The sequence below is a fragment of the Equus quagga genome, chromosome 5 (genome assembly GCF_021613505.1).
Source record: "Equus quagga isolate Etosha38 chromosome 5, UCLA_HA_Equagga_1.0, whole genome shotgun sequence".
Classification (NCBI taxonomy): domain Eukaryota; kingdom Metazoa; phylum Chordata; class Mammalia; order Perissodactyla; family Equidae; genus Equus; species Equus quagga.
Window position 1 is genome coordinate 118,678,007 of NC_060271.1, and position 15,999 is coordinate 118,694,005.

Here is a 15,999-nt window from a genome sequence, read left to right on the forward strand (position 1 = left end):
TCTCCTCCTACTCCTCTCGAGCTTCCCCACCTTCAGAAGGGAGCCCCCAGGTCTTCAGAAATGAGATCAGCTTATCTTCCCTGTTAGCTCTTTGCGGGAGTGGCTCTGCTATGCCCAGCCCTAGTTTCCTCCACACTCCTCATCTCTCAAAGTGCCTCCCCGTCCCCCCTGCCCCAACCCCGCTTCTCACGTATTGCCGCAGGGAGTTTTTAACCTTGAGGTGTCTGTGATTGCTGGTTCGCGTCTGCGACCTCCTTGCGGGCAGGGCCAGGTCTGTTCTGCTCGCCTTGACTCTGCAAAGCCCTGCCCAACGCCTGGCAGATAGTGGAAGCTTAACAAGCAGTCGTCAAATGTGCAAATAAAAGACATCCAAGGTACAGTTATATTGGTAATGCACGTGCAACAGTCAAAGACTAGGGAAACCAAAAAGGAAGGTCTGGCTGAGTGGTAGGCCCTAAACCTTGGCTCCCTTATAAATAAATGATGTTTATTATAAATAGGTCCAACCAGGGATTTTCCCTGGTGTGTAAATTTATGAGATGCCTTATAAAGTATGAAAAAATGGAAACAGTTTTAATTGTAAAGAAAAAAAATAACATGAAACACACACGTACACACACACTTCCTCCTGCTTAGCTCAGGCGCCGAGACTGGGCGCCCTCCCCAAGACCTGCTCTGGACACGAAAAGAAAGCGAGACTGAGCCCAGCCAATCAGAAGTCAGCATTTCCAAGGCCCCGCCCCGCACACGGGTGACAGACTGCATGCTCCGTCCCAGTCTAGCGCGACCTGGAGGTCGAGGCGTGCAAATGCGGCGCTTGCAGAGAGGTTTGTCTGCCCCGACCTGTCCCGGGCTTTGTGGCCAGAGAGATGTGACCTCGGGTCCCCCGCCCCCGCAGTCAGACCGCCTAGGGGCCCGCTGTGGGGTGATTCAGACAGGAACCTCCGAGGAGATGTCAACAGGCACATTTCTGCTGTTTACTCAAGTGACTTCTTCCACAACCTTCCCCTAATTCCTGTTGCAGATTATCCCTACTTGACCAGAAGAATGGGTTTGATGGGGAAAAGTGGCTCAGAAAAGTGACACAGTAGTGATTTTTAAATACTTCAATAGCATCTCTTTTGGGCAGATGGATGTGGAGAGGGGACCTGGTTCCCAGTCAGTGGGGCAAGGGTGCATGGGCTGCTCCCCTCCCTGCAGCTAGTGGCCCGGAGGTCCCAGGAGGGGCCCAGGCTGCTGGCACTGCACCCGACCTCATGTCTGACAGCCAAGGCATCTTCAGCTCCCGGATCTCTGAATGCGCCTGACTGGGGGCCTCCTTCACCGGGTCAGGGCACAAACTAAAGTAATCATTATTTATTTCACAGTCCTTTTTCCTAGTTTTTTTTTTTTGCTGAGGAAGATTCTCCCTGAGCTAACATCTGCTGCCAATCTTCCTCTTTTTGTATGTGGGCTACCCCCACAGCATGGCCACTGACAGACGAGTGGTGTAGGTCCGCTCCTGGGAACCGAACCTGGTCGCAAAAGCAGAGTACACCAAACTTAACCACTAGGCCACCAGGGCTGGCCCCTTGTTCCTAATTTGAAAGGAGGTCTAAGGAGTATCCCTTCTGAGGACACTGGAGACTTGTTTGGCTCAAGGTGGGTCTTTCCCTTACGTCCATCAGTGGCCCTCAGGATGGTCCCTTGGGCGCTGCTGGCTCTCCACTGCAGGAGAGGTTTGTTCCACAAGGAGGGGTCCAGTCAGGCTGGGGTGGCAGGCAGGCAGCCCACCATCTGGGAAGTCCAGGTGTTCCCGGGCCCCCAGAAATGGGGAAGGTGGAGGAGGGGGGAGTGTGGGAAAGAGGCATTTTCATTTTATTGAGCACCTACTAAATGCCAGGCACCATGTTATATTTCCGACCAGGACAGCAGCCTCCTCACAAAGGCCCAAGAAATCTGGTTTAAAAAGTATGTTAATGTATAAATTGAATGTCACATTCATTTTACACAAAGGAGAATATCCCCTTGGGCTCTTTTTCTACCACCTCGCCTTGCTTCTCTTGTCTGTGGCCCAAAAAAAGTGGGAGTCAGTGGGTACAGAACGGAAAGTCCAAGGTATGCCACCCAAATCTCCTGGGAAGGGAGATGAGGTTAGTGCCAGAGCAACTGTGAAAACTGGGAATACAGATCCAGGCCTCTCCCTGGGGGGTGAGGAAGAAGCTCGAGGTCTCAGAAGAAACTGGCTCTGGAAACTCCAGCAGGCTGTGCCCGGTCAAGGGGGAACCGACAGGGCAGCTCCGGGGGCCCTGCTCCCAGCTGGCTGCTGGGAAGGGAGGGTCGCTGTCAGCCCCCCAATCCCGAAATCTGCTGAGTCAGGACTCCAGGGGGCTGGGGGAGCCACTTTGTCCAAGACCACCACGGTGGTGAGAGGACTGGCTTCTCCGGCACCCCCATTAGCCCTGGCAGAGCCAGCAGCAACCCCAGGACCTAAGACGGGCCCTTCCTGCCACTCCCTGAGTGAGAGCCCCAAAGCCTGCAGTCCCTGGGCACTGAAGGGAGGTGCCTGCGCTGGGGGTGAGCTGAGGCAGGCACTGCCGGACTCTGAGAATTGCCGAAGCCTGTCCTTTCCCTCTCTGCGGTAGCCTCGATTTCCCCTCCTAGTTGCAATTTCCTCCTCGTTCCCTTGTCCCCAGGAACATGCTAACCCCAGTTTGGGTCAGGAAAACTGGCCTCTGAGGCCCGCGTTCTCCTTGCCCTCTCCCAGGCCGCCTCTTCTCCCTCCACTGCTCTCCTGCCCTGCTCATGGCCTCCATGGCCCCGGGGCTGCAGGTCACAGGCAGCTCCGGGGAATGCATCAAGTGCGGAATAAAAGGCTTGGTCTCCTAGTAAAGAAATTTCAAGATGTCTGGGGGCAGGCCAGTTTTCTAAATGCTCCTCAGATGCCGGAAGCTGGGATGCTGTGGGGGGAGGATACTGCAAGGGGCGGGGGTGGAGGCTAGGGTTAGACAGAGCTCTGAGCCTGAAGTCCCACACGCGGTGGGGAGCAGGTGAGCGGACAGACGAGCTGGGGCCCCTGCCTCGGCCATCCTTACAGGCTCCGAGGAGCCCCGGTCCCTCAGGAAACTCCATGTGGGCACAGAGTGGGGCTGGGGGTCCAGATCTGGTTCTGCTCTGCCACTGACTTGCCAAGAGGCCTCTCTGGGCCTCTGTGGCCTTGTCCTCAAAACTGGCATAGCCATCGCTGGCCTCCAGGTTTGTGACTAGGGTCTAAGGAGAGCTCGCTCTGAAAGCCTGTTGTAGACATTGTGTCATGTGGACGGGGGACAGAGGGAAGGGGCGTGGCAGTTAAGAAAAGTGCTGTCAGCTGGCGTTTGTGGAGTGCTTGCTACCTGCCAGGCGCTGTACCAGGTGCTCAGCATTCTCCCATTTCATCTTGCAATGACTGCATGAAACAGGCAGGATCATCGCTTTCAATATTACTCCAAGCTCACAGCATCTGGTGAGTGGCCAGGCTGGCACTCGAATCCAGGCCTGCCTGAAGCGAGGCCCCTGCCCTCCACCCTGACACCATCCTGGGACAAAGCTTTCCCTGAGGGAGCCCCCTGGCCTGGGGAAGCGCCTTAGCTGGAAGTCGGACCTGAGTTTGGTGCTCTTCCCCAGCTCACTGTGTGGGCTTGGGAAACTTACTTAACTTCTCTGGTCCTCCCATCCTCTCTTTTGTTAAGCCAGGGATTGTGTCATGTCAGATGTCAGATCCTTGGGAGTCACTTCTGTCATCACTTCTCCCGATCCTATGTTGAGTTAGAAAAGGAATAGAAGTACAAAAGGGAGTCAGACCTGGAGTGGGGAGCCTGGGCCCCAAAGTGGGCCTCGGGATTTTCCCCAGTCTTTGAGCATCCCTATGTGTGGTTTGGACTCAACCATCCAGGAGTGTTCAGGGAGCCTGTTACCAAGCCCATGTTTCAGAAAACTAAGGCCCAATGAGGAAAAATGACTTCTCGGAGTCAAGAGCAAGTTAGAGGCAGAGTCGGATGGAATCCAGATCTCCCCACCCTTAGACAGGCTGCTCTCAGCCCCAGCTCGGAGCAGAGGGGGAAGAACAAGAAAAGGGGTGTCTGCAGGGCTGCGGTCCTTTCGAAAAGCCCTAAAGGAGAATCCATTTCTTTGCCTTTGCCGGCTTCCAGAGGCTGCCCACATTCCTTGGCTTGTGGCCCCTTCCTCCGTCTTCAAAGCCAGCGATGGTGGGTTGAGTCCTCACATCGCATCACTCTGACGCCGACTCTTCTGCCTCCCTCCTCTACTTCTAAGGAACTCTTGTGATTACGTCGGCGCCGCCAGGATAATCCAGTTTCTCCCCCATCTCCAGGTCAGCTGATTAGCAACCTTAATTCCATCTGCACCCTGAATTCCCCTTGCCGTGTGACCTAACATAGTCAGCTTCCAGGGATTGGGACGTGGACATCTTCGGGGCGTGGTTCTGCCTACCACATGCCCCTCGTCCCACAGGGGACTTCCAAAAATAGTTACACTTCCTGCACCTCTGAGATGTGGGTTGAGATATGTACCTGCTACTCTCTTCTACTCGCCTGCCTAAAGAGTCTGTGTCCGGCCCCAGCCTCGTCCCTTGAGCATTTCCCCTTGGTTCCATTTCCTGCCTCCCTGTCTCTCTGTGCGTCCCTCCCACAAGTGGACCCATCACTTCTGGGCTGGACAGCTCCAAACTGGCGGGGCACCAGGACATAGGCCCAGGTTGCTGGCCAGCCTCAGCAGGGGAAGGGGGATCTCTCCCCAGACAGGACAGGGGGCTGGTGGATGGTGGCTGCAGCGTCTGAGAGGTGGCAGTCCTGTCCCCCCCCAACCCCCCCGTCCTGAAGAGGTTCCTGTGCCGCGATGGCGATGGCAAGTGCCAGTTGGTGAAACAGAGACGGTGAGCCAGGCTCTGCCTGCTTGGGTGGCTCTGCTCTGCTGGGGGCCCAGGGTGGGTGGAGGAAGCAGGCCCAGGCAGACGAGCTGAGCTGGGAGCTGGGATCGTCTGGGAACTGGTGGTGGCTCTGTCTGCATAAAGAGGGGTGGAGGCCCTAGTCTGTCCACGTTGCCCTGACGGGCTGGGGGCAGCTGGGATTGGGATCACCACTTGTCTCCGTCCATTCGGTCTTCTGCCCTCATACTCTCCTGACGCTGTCCTCCCGGGGGCCACCTGGGGAAGTCTTAGCTCAAATCCAGCCCCCTTGTCTTTGCCCCCTGTAGTAGGCAGCTTCTAAAGTCGTTTCCTGGTAATCAGACCCTGGTGTAATCGCCTCACCTTGAGTGTGGGCTGGTCCTGGTGACTTGCTGTTCACAAAGAGAAGAGGGCAAATGCTTCTAAGATCTGGTTATAAAAGGCTGTCTTCCGTCTTGCCCGCACACACTCTCTCACTCCCTCCTGCTTGTCACTCGAATGAAGTCAGTGGCCATCTTGTGAGCTGCCCTGTGGAGAGGCCCACATGGCAGGGAACTGGGGCAGCCTCTGGCCAACAGCCAGCATTGAATGGAAGCCCTCAGTCCCACAACCCAGAAGGAACTGAATCCTGTGAACACCCATGTGAGTGAGCCTGGAAATGGATCCAGTCTCAAACCTTGAGTATAGTGTGGTCAACACCTTGATTGCAGCCTGTGAGAGACCCTAAGCCAGAGGACCCCACTAAGCCACCCACAGGTTCCTGACACACAGAAACACGTGAGATAATAAATGTTGTTGCTTAAGTCACTAAGATTGGGTTAATTTGTTATGCAGCAATAGATAACAAATACACTCCTTTCTCTTTGACCCCGTTGCCTCATCAATGCCAAGTCTCTTTGTCCTTGGCTTTCGTTCACTCACCTGATTCTCCCCTTGCCTCCATGAGGCTCATTCTGTCTCCCTTGTGTCATCTCTTCTCATCCCCAGATTGTGGTCTGCCCCAGCATCTCTGGCTTCACAACCCCCAGAGAGAGCCCAGCCATTCATGGCTTCAGTAATGAGTATGGCGTCTATGGTGACATTCTTCCAGTTGTTTCCTCCATCCCACCAGCACTTCTGCGTTTGGTTCCATTTCTCCTCTGGCCCCGGAGTATATATTTTATCTAGATGTTACTATAACAACCCAAATCAGTTAATATGTCCCTTCTCGTCATCTGTTTTCAGTCAGCAGTAGATGTTGCCTTTGGAAGGCGGCTCCTAGCTGCCCCATACCCCCTGCCAGGACTGAGTACAAATCTCCTCGCTTCCCAGCTGCCTCTCTCCAGTTGGGACTCACCTTCCTTAAACACGGCATTGAAGATGGCAGATAATCAATGACTCTCAAGTCTCCACATTTCCCCTTGAACCGGCCTGACATTTCCCCCGAATAGCCTTATGTGACTCTAACAAACAGATCCGGGCCTAGAGTCACATGCTAGTTCTCCCAGATTCTGTCTGTGGGCCCTGGTGCAAGTCGGTTCACCTCTCTGGCCTCAGTTTTCTAACCTGTAGCTGAAAACTGGAAACACCCTAGATGTGCTTCAACAGGGAGACAGTTGAACTGGTCCATCCGTCCTGCGGAATACTACTCAGCAATGAAAATGCAGGCACTACTGATACATGTGACAACCTGGACGAATCTCCACAGAATTATGTTGAGTGAAAAAAGCCAACTCCATGAGGTTATACACTGTATGACTCCATTTCTATAACAGGTTGAAACAAGACAACTGTGGAAAGGGAGAACAGATTAGTGGTTGCCTAGGACTGGGGGCGGTGGGCTGGAGAGAAGTGGGTGCAGCTGTAGAAGAGCCACGAGGAATCCTGTGGTGATGGAAATGTTTTGTACCTTGACAGCTCAGTGTCAATATCCTGGTTGTGATATTACACTTAAGTTTTGAGGGATGTTGTCATTGGGGGAAGTTGGTAAAGGGTACAGGGGATTTCCCTGTAGTAGTTCTTAAAACTGCATGGGAGGGTCTGGCCCCGTGGCAGAGTGGTTAAGTTCGCGTGCTCCACTTTGGCAGCCCAGGGTTTCACGGGTTCGGATCCTGGGTGCGGACATGGCACCACTCATCAGGCCATGCTGAGGTGGCATCTCACATGAAAACATACAACTATGTACTGGGGGGCTTTGGGGAGAAAAAAAAAAAAAAAGGGAAAAAAAATAAAATCTTAAAAAAAACAAAACTGCATGGGACTCTAAAATTATCTCAAAATTAAAAGTTTAATTAAAAAAAGATGCCACCTGGGGCTGGCCTGGTGCTGCAGGGGTTAAGTCCGCACGTTCCACTTTGGTAGCCCGGGGTTAGCCAGTTCAGATCCCAGGTGCAGTCCTATGCACCGCTTGGCAAGCCATGCTGTGACAGGCATCCCACATATAAAGTGGAGGAAGATGGGCACGGTTGTTAGCTCAGGGCCAGTCTTCCTCAGCAAAAAGAGGAGGATTGGCGGCAGATGTTAGCTCAGGGCTAATCTTCTTCTTCTTCTTCAAAAAATGCCCCCTTTATTGAGTTGCATGGAACTTAATTTATAACCTAGAAGGTACAATACCAAAAAAAGAATATGAATGAAAAAAAAATCACTACTTTTTACCTGCTAAAATGTTCGTATCTGAAAAGTAGTCACACAACCACAGGTTTCTAATCTTCTATCTTGATGCTGAGTTGCATACCCCACAGAAAGCTAGGTGGACCGTGGGATTGTTCCCTTGCTCCCCTGAGACGGCTGCTTGGTACAGATTAAATCAGATCTGACTTGTAGGCAGTGGCTCCCATCCCATTCCCTCTGGAGGAGCGGCGAACAGCAGGAAGGACTCAGGTGAAGGGAGGCTGCAGATTCGGGAAGTCTTCCAAGGCACCTAACCGAGTCTGAGGGTCGGGCCAGCAGCAGAGGGAGAGAGATTAAGGGGGAGTGACCACAGGCAGATCAAGTTCCTGCCCTTACTGTGCTTTCTTCCCTCTAAGCCCAGAACGCCCTCGCCTACCCAAACCCAACCCCCCTCCAGCCCAGGCCCAGATCCTGTTTCCTCAGAGACACCTTCATTCCGGCCCAGATCCCTTCTTGTCTGAGCTCCACAATTCAGCTCACGATTAACTGGCTACCGTGGGTCTGGATTGCATCACCTGTAATCTCGTCGCCGTCAGAGACCATCTCACCAGGCTCCTTGGCACAGCGCTAGTCACAGAATACACAGCACAAAAATAGTTGTTGGTTTATAGCACAGTCAAAGGGATAACCTCCTCAATTTATGAAAAGGTCATAAAAATCAGGAAGAAAGAGACCCACAACCTGAAAGAAAAATGGTCAAAAGATAAACTGATAGTTTATAAATGCAAATCGTCCTTAATCATGTGAGAAAATGTTCCATTTACTCATAATGAGAGAAAAGCAAAACAAAACATATAGTGAGAGCTCACTGCTCCCCCGTCAGAGGGGCGAACATCCGAGTTTGACGACATACTCCACAGGCAACGTCCTCTTTCATAAAGATTCCTGGTGGGAAGGCAAAATGCTACAACTCCTGGGGTAATTGTTTTAACTTTTTATTTTGAAACAATCTCAGACTTACAGAAAAGATGCAAATAAGGTAAAGGAACTTATTTTTTTCTAAGCCATTTGTGAATAATTGTCAACATCATGCCCACTCGCTTTCCCAAAAACTTTAGTATAGTATTTATTTCTTACAACTAAGGACATTCTCTTTCATAACCACAGTACAAACATCCAAATCAGGAAAGTAACACTGACCCATCACCACCAGCTAATCCTCAGACCCCATGCAAGTTTCTCCAATTTCTCCAACAACGTCCTTTATAGTAAAAGGATCTGATCCAGTATCACACATTCAGTTGTCCTGTCTCTTTAGTTTCCTTCGATCTGGAACAGTTCCTCAGCCTGTCCTTGACTTTGATGACCTTGACACTTTGAAAAATACAAGTCAGTGATTTTGCAGAGTATCCCGCATTTTGGGTTTGCTACGATCTGATGTTTGCATCCTCTCAAAATTCCTATGTTGAAACCCAGCCCCCAAGGTGATGGTATTAGGAGGTGGGGCCTTTGGGAGGTGACTAGTCATCAGGGCAGAGCCCTCATGATTGGGATTAGTGTCTGTATAGAAGAGACCCAGAGGGGCTGGCCCGGTGGCCAAGTGGTTAAGTTCGAGTTCCAGGGTTTGGCCGGTTTGGATCCTGGGTGCCGACATGGCACGGTTCGCGTCAGGCCATGCTGAGGCGGCATCCCAAATGCCACAACCAGAAGGACCCACAACTAAAAATACACAACTATGTACCGGGGGGCTTTGGGGAGAAAAAGGAAAAATAAAATCTTAAAAAAAAAAAACAGACCCAGAGCCAGCTGTGATACCCTGGTGGTTAAAGTTTGGTGCTCTCACAGCTTAGGTGACCTGGGTTCGTTTCCTGGCTGCAGAACCACCCAGCCCTCTGTCAGTGCCGTGTTGTGGAGGCAGCTTACACAGAACTAGAAGGACTTACAACTAGGATATATAGCCATGTACTGGGGCTTCGGGGAGGGAAAAAAAAGAGAGAGAGACCTCAGAGGGCTAGCTTGTCCCTTCCGCCATGTGAGGACATAGAAAAAAGACCGCCGTCTATGAACCAGGAAGCCCTCACCAAACATTGACTCTGCTGGCGTCATGATCCTGCACTTTCCAGCCCCTAGAACTGTGAGAAATAAATGTTTGTTGTTTATAAACCACCCACTCTATAGTACGTTGTGATGGTGGCCTGAACGGACTAAGATGGGTTTGTCTGATGTCTCCTCAAGATTAGATTAGATGATGCATCTTTGGCGGGGCTAGCATAGAAATGATGTGTTGTTTTCACATCCTGTTAGGTGGGGTACCGTTTCAATTTGGCCCATTACTGATGCTGTTGACTTTGATTGCTTGAATAAATGGATATGTGTCAGGCTTTTCCATTGTAAAGTTACTCTTTTTTCCCTTTGTAATTGGGAAGTATTTTGTCAGGAAGTACTTTGAGACTATGTAAATATCCTATTCTTCATTAAGCTTACAATTTATTCATGGACTCATGGATTCCTGTTTTACTGAGTGAGTTATAATCTGTTGGCATCATTATTTATTTTGGTGCTCAACTTTTCCCATGTTTCGCCAGTGGGAGCCCTCTCTGTGTCCCATCATGCTTTGAGCACTTCCTTATCCTGAAGTGTGACATGTTCTGAGCTCACCTTGTTCCTTGCTCAACCCAGCTCTGGAATTTGTCATTTCTCTGGGAAGGTCCACTTCCTTTTAACAGAGAATGGTATTTAGAAACCAAAATCTGGGCATGAGGTGTACTCATTGCTATTGAGGTTTCATTGCTTGTAGGTGCCCTCAGCGAACAGAAAAAGGGAAAATACGTATATACATACATACATACACACGTGTATATATACACACATTTTATATCTATATTTATTTCTATATCTGTCAATATACAGGGTGAGGCTCATGCTGGAGTGAGAGGCAGTGGCTGAGGTGTCTCTTAGGGGAAGGGGCTGAACCAGCATCTAGATATGGGGGTACACTTGTGGCAGTCACTGCAGGAAATCAAAAAAGAGAGTGAAAAAAAGAAGTGAATAAAAGGACTGCATACGAGCACATGTAAAACCATACAGAATGAATTTATGTCTTTATGATTTTCTCTGTGAATGAGGATGATGACATTTTATGTGATACAAAATAACTCATATGGGCACTTTCATATCTACTCTTTGTTTTAATGCTCACAACTTCCATGGTGGGCATGCAGAATAATCCACACAGCAGCCCTGGGGCCTTTGTGGGGCGAGTTACTAGTCTCTGGAGTTCCCAGGAAATGAGCTGACTGGCAACTGGCTGAGGCTTTAAGGAAGCGATATTGCAATCCCCAGACTCAGCGGTTGCTCAAGCTCTGAAGGAATCCCCGGGAAACTGTGACCATGCCAATAGGATGCTGTCCCTCTCCAAAGGGGACTTCTCCCCTGAAGCCCTCAGGTGCAGCTCTGGAGGACAACGAACCGAACCGGGGAGACTCTCCCAGGAGCCAGCCAGGACCTGGCTCCAGTGCAGAGAGGGTGAGGTGCAGGCCGAGGACCGACAACCTCTGCTGCTCCTTCCCTTCCCCTCTCTTCCAAAGTCCGTCTTCATTGTGGATAATCTATCTATCTTCTCTCCCCCTGCATATATTTGGTGCTTTGGGGTGGGTACATTTACAATGTAGCCGCTGGTTGTGGGTAATAAGAAGCCACATATAGACCTCACTTAGAGGAATGCACGTTACTCAGAGGTCTTGATTTTAGGGCTGGTCATGACTTGGATCATCTTCCTTTGGGAAGGAGAGTAAGTGCATTTTTAGTTGTAGATGGCGTGGGTTCTTTATTTTAGCAGGAACATTTAAAAATACATCTTTTTTATTGAGGTGAAATTCACATACCATTGAACTAACCATTTAAAAATGCACATTCAGTGGCATTTAGCACATCCGCGATGTGCAACCACCACTCCTATCAAGTAGTGACAGCATTTCTGAAAGTGCGTAATGGGGAAAAGAAGGGACATGCGAATGCTGGGCGGCAGCAGGTGGAGTGTAATGTGTTCGCCCAGCACCCCGGCTTCGGGGAACAAGCCTGCTCCTACTCCCTGGGGTGCTGGCTGGATCTGTCAGCCCCAATGCCACCTCCTGCACCCACTTACTGGGGTGGGCATGTCATCTAGACTGTCCCACTGTCTGTAGCACCCGGTTCAAAGTGGGCTTGTGACCAAAGCCAGAACAATTGAAGTAATCGTTGGGACTTTTCCACTAAGGACAGCCCCTTGAGTAAGGGCGACATTGAAAAACAAAACAGGACAATTATGTGCCTCAGATCTTGAGGCTCAGGGTTGTGTGTATGGGATGTTGTTAAAGGACGTGGAGTCTCATGTCCTGGAAGCATTAGGGGGATTCTTGAAGGAAAGGAAAATGATATCCTTTCATTAGGATTCTAAGCTGGGAGAATGTGAACCTGAGACTGCTGGCTGCCATCTTTGAAGGCTGTGTGGCGTTTGCTTAAAGTAGGAAGGAAAGTGCCAACAGAGTGGCAAGTCTCTCAACCACTGAGTCCCTTTGTTTGTCTAAGCTAGTTTAGGCTGGGATTCTGTCATTTACGACTGAGAGTCATGACTATATAATAACCCCACCTGGAGGATAGGTGGAAGCATTACCGTTTGTTATAGGTGAAGAACTAGCTCTCCTGGTGGGTGTGGCATGCAATGGATATTAGATGACCTGAGTGGTGCGTCACTGCGGGGCTGAAACCACCGAGCAGGGTGCTAGATAACCCAGGTCTGGAAGTCATGGGGGAGGTATGGCAAAGGCAGGTGGGATGGTTTCAGAAGCAGACTCATGGAGAGGACATAAGGTCTAGCAGGGTGTTGGGGCGAAGGGTAGGCTGCCACTTATCTGAGTCAAGAGCGTGGGAACCAAGTCTTCCGCTGGCGTCCCTGGTGCTGGGTGGAGAATGTTAGAGGAACATGTTTTCTGTGAGGGGTTGGAAGGGCCCTGTGGTAGTCATTGGTGTTGGCTGCTAAATATGTCTGGTTCTCCCCACGTTCAGGTCCGTGGTAGCATTTACTTCCTGGTTCCCTGCAGTTGAATGGAACTGTGTGGATGGTTCTAGCCAATGAGTGACAAATGGCTATTGTCAATGTGATACCCTCCAGTGCTCTCCTTGAGATGGTGGCTCCCTGAATATTCAATGAACTTTGCCCCTCTCAATGAGACCTGCCACAGACATGCAACAGGAGCAAGAAAAGGAACTATGTATTTTTATAATATATTTAATACATTTAATTGACAGGTGTACTATGCTCTATTTTTTTATGGTGGTAAACTAGATACAACATCATATTTACCATTTTAACTTTTTTTTTTTTGAGGAAGATTAGCCCTGAGCTAACATCTGCTGCCAATCCTCCCCTTTTTGCTGAGGAAGACTGGCCCTGAGCTAACATCCGTGCCCATCTTCCTCCACTTTATATGTGGGACGCCTGCCACAGCATGGCTTGCTGAGTGGTACATAGGTCCATGCCCCGGATCCAAACCAGCAAACCCTGGGCCGCCGAAGCGGAACGTGTGAACTTAACCGCTGGGCCAAAGGGCCGGCCCCCCATGTTAACCATTTTTAAGTGTATAGTTCAAAGGCATTAAGTACATTCACATTAGTTTGCAACCAGCACCGCCATTCATCTCCAGAGCTTTTTCATCTTCCAAAACTGAAACTGTGTACCCATTAAACACTAGCTTCCCGTCCTCACTCCGCCCAGTCCCTGGTAACCACCATTCTACTTTGTCTCCATGATTTTCACTATTCTAGGTCCCTCATATAAGTGGAATCATACAATATTTGTCCTTCTGTGTCTGACTTATTTCACTTAATATAATGTCTTCAAGGTTCATCTATGTTGTAGCATGTGTCAAAATTTTCTTCTTTTTAAGGCTGAATAATATTCCACTATATGCACATATCGCATTTTATTTATCTGTTCATCAGCTGATGAACATGTGGCCTGTCTCCACCTTTTGGCTGTTGTGAACAATGCTGCTATGAACACTGGTGTACAAATATCTATTTGCGTCTCTGCTTCCAGTTCTTTGGGGTATATACCCAGAAGTGGAAACACTGGATCACATGGTAATTCTATGTTTAATTTTTGTGAGGAATCACCTTACTGTTTTCCACAGAACCTTTGTGGTTTTAAGTCACCAAGACTCAGGGCTGTGAGTCATTGCAGGATGACTTCGCCCATCCTGCCGGATGCTGCCCCTCACCCCAGATTCTCTAGGATCAACCAGGATTCTGCTCAGGCCACAGTGGGGCAGACACAAGTGAGGCAGGTAGGAGCCCAGCGGCTAAACCACCAAGCTGGACCCAGCGTGCTGTGTGGTGAGGAGGCCCCAGAGGCTCAGCCAGCACTGATTGGCCTCTTCTTGGGACTGCCTGGAGGGTCCTCCTCATGCCACAGACATCGGAGCCAAGCTCTAGAACCAACCCTGTGGCCACAAGATTGCTTCTTACTGGACACAAACCCCTAATATGGGCACCTTGGGCCTCTGGACCCCAGCAACACAAACATCCAAGGTCACAGGCCACGGGCTCCCAGTGATTTGATCATGAACAGTTCTACTGAATAGAGACGTCCATTTGCCCATTTTGACCCTGAGAATTTCAGCTTGTTAAGAGTAACTATGATGTTCTGAAATAACTAGAATGATTTCAGAGTCACATGAACCAGGCTTTGAATCCTGGCTCTGCTACTTCCCAAATGTGTGGCTTTGACTAAGGCTCACCTCAGCATCCTCGTCTGCAGAGTGAAGATCATACAAACCACCACCCAGGGCTGGCGAGGACCGAGGGAAAGCGCCAAGTTGGGTGCCTGGCACACAGGAGACGCTCAGTAAACGGTCGCTGCTGTTTGGGGGCCGTGTTATATAAGCCCTTGAGGAAGGGAGAGGTATGGCAGCCATCTTTCCAAACATGGTCTTCCCCTTAGCCAAGCTTTAGAGTGTTTGTGGATGCCCATCTTGATGCGGAAAGCAGAGTGCACAGGAACCTGCAGTGCACGTATTCATTCAATCAAGGTTTACTGAGAACTGACCACACTCCAAGCGCTGGGCTACAGAGATGACAGACACGGTCCCTGTCCTCATGGAAGAGACATCATGAATCTTCAGAACTGGCCAGGTGGAGATGATGGAGAGCAGCGCCTATCATCAGTGGCATGGGGTGACTACTTGAGTGAGGGTGACACTGAAAAAGGGCAGGACAGTTGTGTGGAAAGTGGTCTCCAACCTTGAGGCTCCGGGAGTGGGGCAGGCTGAAGGACCTGGAAGCATTAGAGGGCTTCCTAAAGGAAAACCACTCTTGGATGAAGGGTCAGCTCCGTGTCCCAGAGAGTTAGGTAACTGTTCTTGAGACCCTGGAAGGGGTGAGGCTGGTGGGGAAAATGGAAAAGTAGGACTGGCTTCAGCAGCCCCACCCACAGGGGATGGGGGGGACCTGGGTGAGAGAGTTCAGGGCACTGTCACGTAGCTGAAGCCATGGGTGGAATGGGGTTGCACGGTGGAGATGGCTGATGGAGGTATAGGCAGACATGGGGAGCCAGGCTGGGGGTCAGAAGGCCCAGCACCAAGTCCTAGAGGTTAGAGGAGAGTGATGAGCGGAGGGTGGCTGTGCTGGTGGAGGTAGATGGAGATGCCCCAAGTCAGAAACCTGGAGCCCTCAGAACTCTATGGGAAATGAGAACAACCCCCACGGCAAAGGGGTGAGTAAGCATGCGGGTGGAGTGTAGGTGTGCACTGAATCTTAGAGCTGGAAGGGATCTTCAGTGTCATTTAATTCGGCCTCCCACCCCATGAAATCTTTCAGTCTTTCACTGCCCAACTGAGAACACTCTACTTGGACACCTCAAGGTACGGGGAGCTCACTCCCTTCAGGGGGGGGGGGGTCATCCTATAGAGGTGCTCAAACCTTCAGGACGGCCTGGATGGGCCTGGCGCCCCGACCTCGGCCCTGTGGAGTGAGCTGGCCTCCACTCGGCGGCGGCACCTGGCAGGGGTGGCGGGTGGGGTGGGGGTTGCGGCGCGGATGGGCCGGCGCTGCTGTCCCTAGCCCCAGTGCTGAGGCAGGCAGAGTGCAGTGGGCTCTGGTGGAGGTCGGGAGAACTGCAGGGCGAAGGCCGCCGGGGGCTCCGCGGGCTGCCGGGGGGGAGGCACTTGACACCGGCCCGGGGAGAGGAGGGGCCGCTGTCCCTACGGCCAGTGCTGGATGCGGGGACCCAGCGCAGAGGCAGCGCCAGGTAGCGGGGCGCCCCGCGAGGGGAGGGCTGGAGCGAAGCCCCCGGCGGAGCGGCCGGGAGCGCGGCCGAGGCGGGGTGCCCGGGCCCGGCGCCGGGTCGGGGCGCTGCCGAGGCCGGCCCTCCGGCTCGCAGCGTGCCGGGACCCCCGGCGGGGCCGCAGAGGCCGGGCAGTCGGGCCGAGGGCGCTAGGACCGGCCGCGCGCCC

General features: G+C 51.5%; 1 protein-coding gene across 1 annotated transcript in view; it reads left to right on the forward strand.

The window, feature by feature from the left end:
- Window positions 1-15,673: 15,673 nt before the first annotated feature.
- The window catches only part of DNMT3A (DNA methyltransferase 3 alpha), a 107,175-nt gene continuing 106,849 nt past the window's right edge, over window positions 15,674-15,999 (forward strand). The window contains exon 1 of the mRNA XM_046660973.1: window positions 15,674-15,794. The gene's annotated coding sequence lies outside the window, so the exon portion shown is untranslated. The remainder of the gene's footprint in view (window positions 15,795-15,999) is intronic.